Here is a 9,096-nt window from a genome sequence, read left to right as displayed (position 1 = left end):
AGAGAGGATATAGCTTGGGGGGTGAAAAAGCTTTGAAAGCACAGCTGTAAGAATGGAAATATACTCAAAAACAGTATTGTGTGTATACGTCTGCATTTGTGTGTTAATGTTTGTGTTAGTGGCTGTGTCCACAGTTTGAGTATTTGTACATTGATCTTTGAGTAAGTGCACATATGTTCACATACATTCAGGCGTGTGTATGTGTGTATACATTACATCCGTGTACCTGCACTAGCCACAGGCATTTAGTTGTACAGGCAGACTGGGGCGCTGTCAGACACTACCATCACTAATATCAATGGAATGGAACATGGACACTGGTGAATGTGAAAGAACGCTGGCGTAGTATTTTGGAGGCAAGACCATGCATCGCTTACAAACGTTAATTAACAATCAATCTATAGCTGGACTCTGGCCAGACACTCAGCAGTAGAGGTGCACTGGTGTATATATACATATATATATATATATATATATATATATATATATATATATATATATATATATATATATATATATATATACACAGATATAGAGAGAGAGAGAGAGAGAGAGAGAGAGAGAGAGAGAGTTTGAGTTTTGTGAGTTTTTATAAAACCTTTATTTTTTACTCAAGTGTTAACATAAATAATGACACACTGCCTTTTCAGAAATGAAACAACAAATGTAATTCCTAAACAAAAATAAATACATAACATATACATTCAAGTTATTTCATCAGCAAAAAAAATTTTCCCCTCCTCTACAAAACAAAGCGCTCCTTCGTAGGCCCACTTCTCAAATAATAGGAGATCTTTTACAGCTGAAAAGAACTCAAAATCTACTTTTATTCTTGCTTTCACTAATCCTTTAAAAACACATCTTACATCCTGCCCATATCCCGTTTCTATCTTATGTTTCCTACTCAGAAAAATTGACATCTTAGCTTGTCCCAAAATAAAATTTAACATTTGACATTTTCTTTTCTGTTGTTTACTATATTGAAACCCCAAAATAAAAACAGTGTTATTGAAAAACTCCCCTACAGCTTTAAACAAAGATTCCAGCATTTCCAATAGAGGTTTTATCCTCTCACACTCCATAAAACAGTGAAAAATGGTTTCTCTTATATTACAAAAAGGACATCCATCTCTAACATCTGAGTTAATAACAGATACAAAAGCATTAACTGCAATGAGGCCATGTAAAACCCTCCATTGCATATCACCAGTACCCTTTTGTAACGGTGGCTTGTACAGTGCTCTCCATGCTGGCTTTACCTTGTCATCAATGCCCAATTTTACCCTCCATGGAGTGTCTTTTCTATTTTTCAATTTATCTTTATTCAACACCTTGACACACCCCCTATACAAGTCCTTCCCATTCACCTCATCCAAACCCACCTCCTCCAACCCTCTCAAATCCAGCAATAACACCTTTCTTTCTGACTCTGGGATATTTGGTGTAATCCCTAGTCTTGGAAATGAGACGTCTTGATCTTGTACCTTCTTCTTGTGGCTACTAAGCATACCCCATTCTTCCGCTGACAGAGCCTTCCTGCAGCTCCCCAGCATTTGTCCGACAATCCTTTCCGACCTCATCCCCAAATGTTCTGCCACCCGTCTTCCATCCATTAAGGCGGGCCCAGCCACGGCCATTAACTGTTTTAAGGTTATGATTTTCCCCTTTTACTCCTCGGTATCTTGAAAACATCCACTTCCTTTTCCGTTATTTCAATCTCCTCTTGACCTCCAATTTCATTTTCCAGCACCACCTCAGCGACGGCAGTCGCAATCTCACCTACTGTTTCCCCTCCCTCTTTGTTCTGATCTACCACAATTGCCCCCGTATCAAATGCCAAACCACATCTGCCCACCTTCTCTCTTCCCCTGCACCCTTAGCATGTTCATCCCTTCGCGGTGGTGCGTTAGTTGCACCAGCACTAGAGCTACTACCAGGCTCAGCGCGCTCATTCTCTGGACAACTACGCACCAAATGCCCCTCTCTTCCACAGCCAAAGCATTTCATTGATTCAGTAGATGCATAGAAGACATAATCAAATCCATCAATCTTAAAACTGAACGCTAAATTCAATTAATCTCCGTCCTTTTTTTAAATCATATGCACTTGTCTCCTATGAGACACGACATGTTTCAACAACGGAGATTTGCATCCAAAAATAACCTTCTTTATTGTAGATACGATTTGACCATGTCGAGATAACTCTCGCTCCAACACTTCATCTCTAACAAATGGTGGCACGTTAGAAAGTATAACTTTCTTCGCCGGATTCATAAGCGGAAATACTGGCGTCTGTGTCTCCCGCAACACAACACCCCTCTTTTCTCTGTGTATATCAATGATGTTGCTCTTGCTGCGGGCGATTCCCTGATCCACCTCTACGCAGACGACACCATTCTATATACTTTCGGCCCGTCATTGGACACTGTGCTATCTAACCTCCAAACAAGCTTCAATGCCATACAACACTCCTTCCGTGGCCTCCAACTCCTCTTAAACGCTAGTAAAACCAAATGCATGCTTTTCAACCGATCGCTGCCTGCACCCGCATGCCCGACTAGCATCACCACCCTGGATGGTTCCGACCTTGAATATGTGGACATCTATAAGTACCTAGGTGTCTGGCTAGACTGTAAACTCTCCTTCCAGACTCATATCAAACATCTCCAATCAAAAATCAAATCAAGAGTCGGCTTTCTATTCCGCAACAAAGCCTCCTTCACTCACGCCGCCAAGCTTACCCTAGTAAAACTGACTATCCTACCAATCCTCGACTTCGGCGATGTCATCTACATAATGGCTTCCAACACTCTACTCAGCAAACTGGATGCAGTATATCACAGTGCCATCCGTTTTGTCACTAAAGCACCTTATACCACCCACCACTGCGACTTGTATGCTCTAGTCGGCTGGCCCTCGCTACATATTCGTCGCCAGACCCACTGGCTCCAGGTCATCTACAAGTCCATGCTAGGTAAAGCTCCGCCTTATCTCAGTTCACTGGTCACGATGGCAACACCCATCCGTAGCACGCGCTCCAGCAGGTGCATCTCACTGATCATCCCTAAAGCCAACACCTCATTTGGCCGCCTTTCGTTCCAGTACTCTGCTGCCTGTGACTGGAACGAATTGCAAAAATCGCTGAAGTTGGAGACTTTTATCTCCCTCACCAACTTCAAACATCAGCTATCTGAGCAGCTAACCGATCGCTGCAGCTGTACATAGTCTATTGGTAAATAGCCCACCCATTTTCACCTACCTCATCCCCATACTGTTTTTATTTATTTACTTTTCTGCTCTTTTGCACACCAATATCTCTACCTGTACATGACCATCTGATCATATATCACTCCAGTGTTAATCTGCAAAATTGTAACTATTCGTCTACCTCCTCATGCCTTTTGCACACATTGTACATTGTATATAGACTCCCCCTTTGTTTTCTACTGTGTTATTGACTTGTTAATTTGTTTATTCCATGTGTAACTCTGTGTTGTCTGCTCACACTGCTATGCTTTATCTTGGCCAGGTCGCAGTTGTAAATGAGAACTTGTTCTCAACTAGCCTACCTGGTTAAATAAAGGTGAAATAAAAAATAAATAAAAAATAAAACTATCTTATTCACCTTTTCAATTGAATCTAAGAATATCACTACAGCGCTATTCATACTTGAGGCTGATTTGATGCTATCATACCCAATGATAGCACCCACAGCCAAGCTACATTCTTCCACTGAACACCCGGCCGCAGCAGGAATCTTTACTCCATGCCTCCGACTAAGTTTTTCAAACTCTACACTTCCGCGAGTGGCCATTGCAACCAGCCCCACCCGCTGGTTGTGCCCTCGCGAAAAACCAACCTCAAAGATCCCACCACCCCTATACGTGTTTAGTGATAGTTAAACAATATACCCTTAAAACAACTAAACTAATCAATATATATATACATACCAAAACCCAATAGAGTGAAAAGAAATTCCATTCGCTCTCACAATCACTCCTGCTTGACGACTCACTCCCAGCATGCACTCCGACGAGAGAGAGAGAAGAAGAGAGGAAAAGACAGAGAGAGAGAGAGAGAGAGAGAGAGGGGAGAGGGAGAGGGAGAGAGAGAGAGAGAGAGAGAGAGAGAGAGAGAGAGAGAGAGAGAGAGAGAGACAGAGAGAGAGAGAGAGAGAGACAGAGAGAGACAGAGAGAGAGAGAGAGAGAGACAGAGAGAGAGAGAGAGAGAGGGAGAGAGGGAGAGAGGGAGAGAGAGAGAATGCAAAAATCTAAGAAAGAAATTGAGAAACCTGTCCAACCAAAAACATAGAGACCCGGAAAACCTGAGTCTACGCCTTCACTATAGTGAATCACTAAAACAATACAGAAATACACTACGGAAAAAGAAGGAACAGCACGTCAGAAATCAGCTCAATGTAATTGAAGAATCCATAGACTCTAACCACTTCTGGGAAAATTGGAAAACACTAAACAAACAACATCACGAAGAATTATCTATCCAAAATGGAGATGTTTGGGTAAACCACTTCTCCAATCTTTTTGGCTCTATAACAAAGAATAAAGAGCAAAAACATATACATGATCAAATACAAATCTTAGAATCAACTATTAACGACTATTAGAACCCACTGGATTCTCCAATTACTGTGAATGAACTACAGGACAAAATAAAAAACCCTCCAACCCAAAAAGGCCTGTGGTGTTGATGGTATCCTCAATGAACTGATCAAATATACAGACAACAAATTCCAATTGGCTATACTAAAACGCTTTAACATCATCCTTAGCTCTGGCATCTTCCCCAATATTTGGAACCAAGGTCTGATCACCCCAATCCACAAAAGTGGAGACAAATTTGACCCCAATAACTACCGTGGGATATGCGTCAACAGTAACCTTGGGAAAATCCTCTGCATTATCATTAACAGCAGACTCGTACATGTCCTCAATGAAAACAATGTACTGAGCAAATGTCAAATTGGCTTTTTACCAAATTACCGTACAACAGACCATTCACCCTGCACACCCTAATTGACAACCAAACAAACCAAAACAAAGGCAAGGTCTTCTCATGCTTTGTTGATTTCAAAAAAGCCTTTGACTCAATTTGGCATGAGGGTCTGCTATACAAATTGATGGAAAGTGGTGTTGGGGGTAAAACATACGACATTATAAAATCCATGTACACAAACAACAAGTGTGCGGTTAACATGGGTAAAAAACACAAACATTTCTTCACACAGGGCCGTGGGGTGAGACAGGGATGGGGCTTAAGCCCCACCCTCTTCAACATATATATCAACGAACTGGCGCGGGCTCTAGAAAAGTCTGCAGCACCCGGCCTCACCCTACTAGAATCTGAAGTCAAATGTCTACTGTTTGCTGATGATCTGGTGCTTCTGTCACCAACCAAGGAGGGCCTACAGCAGCACCCAGATCTTCTGCACAGATTCTGCCAGACCTGGGCTCTGACAGTAAGTCTCAGTAAGACTAAAATAATGGTGTTCCAAAAAAGGTCCAGTCACCAGGACCACAAATACAAATTCCATCTAGACACCGTTGCCCTAGACCACACAAAAAACTATACGTACCTTGGCCTAAACATCAGCGCCACAGGTAACTTCCACAAAGCTGTGAACGATCTGAGAGACAAGGCAAGAAGGGCATTCTATGCCATCAAAAGGAACATAAAATTCAACATACTAATACTTGAATCAGTCATAGAGCCCATTGCCCTTTATGGTTGTGAGGTCTGGGGTCCACTCACCAACCAAGACTTCACAAAATGGGACAAACACCAAATTGAGACTCTGCATGCAGAATTCTTCAAAAATATCCTGTGTGTACAACGTAGAACACCAAATAATGCATGCAGTGCAGAATTATACCGATAACAACTAATTATCAAAATCCAGAAAAGAGCCGTTAAAAAGGTGGAAACTAAGCTGCACTTCCTAACCTCCTGCCCAATGTATAACCATATTAGAGCGACATATTTCCCTCAGATCACACATATCCACAAAGAATTCGAAAACAAATCCAATTTTGATAAACTCCCATATCCGTTGGGTGAAATACCACAGTGTGCCACCACAGCAGCAAGATGTGTGACCTGTTGCCACAAGAAAAGGGCAACCAATGAAGAACAAACACCATTGTAAATACAACCCATATTTATGCTTATTTATTTTCCCTTGTGTACCCTTAACCATTTGTACATCGTTGCAACACTGTATATATACGTAATATGACATTTGTAATGTCTTTATTGTTTTGAAACTTCTGTACGTGTAATGTTTACTGTTAATTTTTATTGTTTATTTCACTTTTGTATATTATCTACCTCACTTGCTTTGGCAATGTTAACGCATGTTTCCCAAGCCCCTTGAATTGAATAGAGAGAGAGAGAGAGATGAGGAGAAAATAAAACACTTTGGAGGTACAGAGCTCCGGGCAGGTTAGTGAAGCACGATAGCACACACACACTCGCACACGTGTAAATCTACACACACACTCACACAACCCCGCGCACACATAGAAAATAATGGGGCTCTGAGTAACACATCTCAGATCCCTCAGGGCCATATTGTTACTGAATTTGAGATATGGCCACAGACGAGGAAACAGGCCGTTTCTTTGGGATTGATGTTCCATTCACGCAACACGCTTTCATGTCCTACAGCAGCATTGTCCTAGAACCTTCACAACTCTGCCAAGAGCTTAAGCACAGGATGGTGATGTAATCGCCTACACAATGAATCTAAGTGGGCATCGCCATTAGGCAAGAGCGACCTCACGAATCCCTCACTTCCTTCTCGAAAAACACGTAGGACGTGGAAAGCGAGGAAGAGGAGCAAGACCCTGGAATGCTTGTTGGCTGACCGAGTCTCAGGCATTCAAGGGCTTTGTTTCGTGCTTTTTTAACCTGGCGACAGAAGGTCCATTTCTGGATACAGAGTTTGTGTGGTTACAGACGATCCATTACGAGAGACTTGCTAAGTCAATGCACATTCAAGGCCCGGTTCCTCATTGTACACGCTGTTCTTTTGGCTACAGAATATGTGTGGCTACAGAAACTCAGTATCTGGCTACAGAGTTTGTCAGGCTACAGAAGATTAATTTCTAGCTACAGAGTTTGTCAGGCTACAGAAACTCAGTATCTGGCTACAGAGTTTGTCAGGCTACAGAAACTCAGTATCTGGCTACAGAGTTTGTCAGGCTACAGAAACTCAGTATCTGGCTACAGAGTTTGTCAGGCTACAGAAACTCAGTATCTGGCTACAGAGTTTGTCAGGCTACAGAAGATTAATTTCTAGCTACAGAGTTTGTCAGGCTACAGAAACTCAGTATCTGGCTACAGAGTTTGTCAGGCTACAGAAGATTCATTTCTAGCTACAGAGTTTGTCAGACTACAGAAGATTAGTTTCTAGCTACAGAGTTTGTCAGGCTACAGAAGATTCATTTCTAGCTACAGAGTTTGTCAGACTACAGAAGATTAGTTTCTAGCTACAGAGTTTGTCAGGCTACAGAAGATTAGTTTCTAGCTACAGAGTTTGTCAGGCTACAGAAGATTAGTTTCTAGCTACAGAGTTTGTCAGGCTACAGAAGATTAGTTTCTAGCTACAGAGTTTGTCAGGCTACAGAAGATTAGTTTCTAGCTACAGAGTTTGTCAGGCTACAGAAGATTAGTTTCTAGCTACAGAGTTTGTCTGGCTTCAGAAGACTAGTTTCTAGCTACAGAGTTTGTCAGGCTACAGAAGATTAGTTTCTAGCTACAGAGTTTGTCAGGCTACAGAAGATTAGTTTCTAGCTACAGAGTTTGTCAGGCTACAGAAGATTAGTTTCTAGCTACAGAGTTTGTCTGGCTACGGAAGATCCATTACAGCACCGTCAACACTCTCTGAGCCCCGTCCTCCTCGACGAGGAAGTGATATCATGGCGTGTCAATGTCAGAGTGTGTCACGTCTAAGACCTAATGCACACCACACACACACACACACACACACACACACACACACACACACACACACACACACACACACACACACACACACACACACACACACACACACACACACCTCCTGTAAGAGGATAAGAACACACACCAAAGACTAGCCCATCAAAGGAAGGGATGTGAGAGATTCTTTCCTGAGATGAAAGCGAGGGATATTCTCTCATTTCAGAGGGATCGAGCTCAGCTCTTCTCCCTCCATCGCTACGAAAAGCCTTGAAGTAAAACTAACACTTTTTTTTTTTTTTTTTAAAGATGGAGGAAGAAAAAAAAGTGATTTACGTCCCACTCGGTGTTATTTGGTCTGTCACTTCCAATTTTCTACCACGGCTTTCCTCTTAGCTGGCTTCACTCACTCCGGTCCCCCCCCCCCCCTACGTCTCCCTCCCTATCCAAGCCTGTATTTGTTGAGGTAATTACAAAGTGACAGCTTCAAATCCTCTGCCACACACTCTTCATTATAGCCACCTCCGCTTCAGAGGCCCCGCTGATGACTGGTTTTGATGGGCTTTTGCTACTGTGACACTGTGGAGCATGGATCCGTCCTACAGTATATCCCTGAGCAGAGGGTGGACGCTCTTTTTGGTGTTTCTATGTGCATCGGTGTGTAACGCGGAGCTGGGGTAAGCTTCTGATGCTCGGAAAGGCAAAAAAAAGCCTTTCGACAGCAGATTTGGGGGGGGGGACTCCATCTTCTCTATTTTCCATCCCCCTTTTCTCCCCCTCTCTTCCTCTCTGAAGATGTAAGAGAGCGTGTATCCCCCCATCCCCATGTCTTAAGAAGCTGGGACCCCTGCAGGTCAGCCTATTTGATGACCTCCAGAAGCATTTACTGGTGGGGTGAAACCTGGAACCTGGCCAAGGGTCTCGCCGAATCAATTATGTTTCTTTTGAAGTGAGAAACTCTGAAGTTGATAGGTGTAGAAGAGATCATATCTTAACAGTCTGACCATGACCAAGACTCCTGCCATATCAGCCATTTTTCATCTTTAGGCCGAGCTCAAACCTCTTTTCTCCCTTAACACAGGGTCTTCATCATTAAAACGAGTGACACACGCAAACACGTGTGCCACATAAACATT

This window comes from Oncorhynchus tshawytscha, linkage group LG02 (genome assembly GCF_018296145.1).
Source record: "Oncorhynchus tshawytscha isolate Ot180627B linkage group LG02, Otsh_v2.0, whole genome shotgun sequence".
In the NCBI taxonomy this organism is placed as follows: Eukaryota; Metazoa; Chordata; class Actinopteri; order Salmoniformes; family Salmonidae; genus Oncorhynchus; species Oncorhynchus tshawytscha.
Note: the sequence above shows the minus strand (reverse complement) of the source record.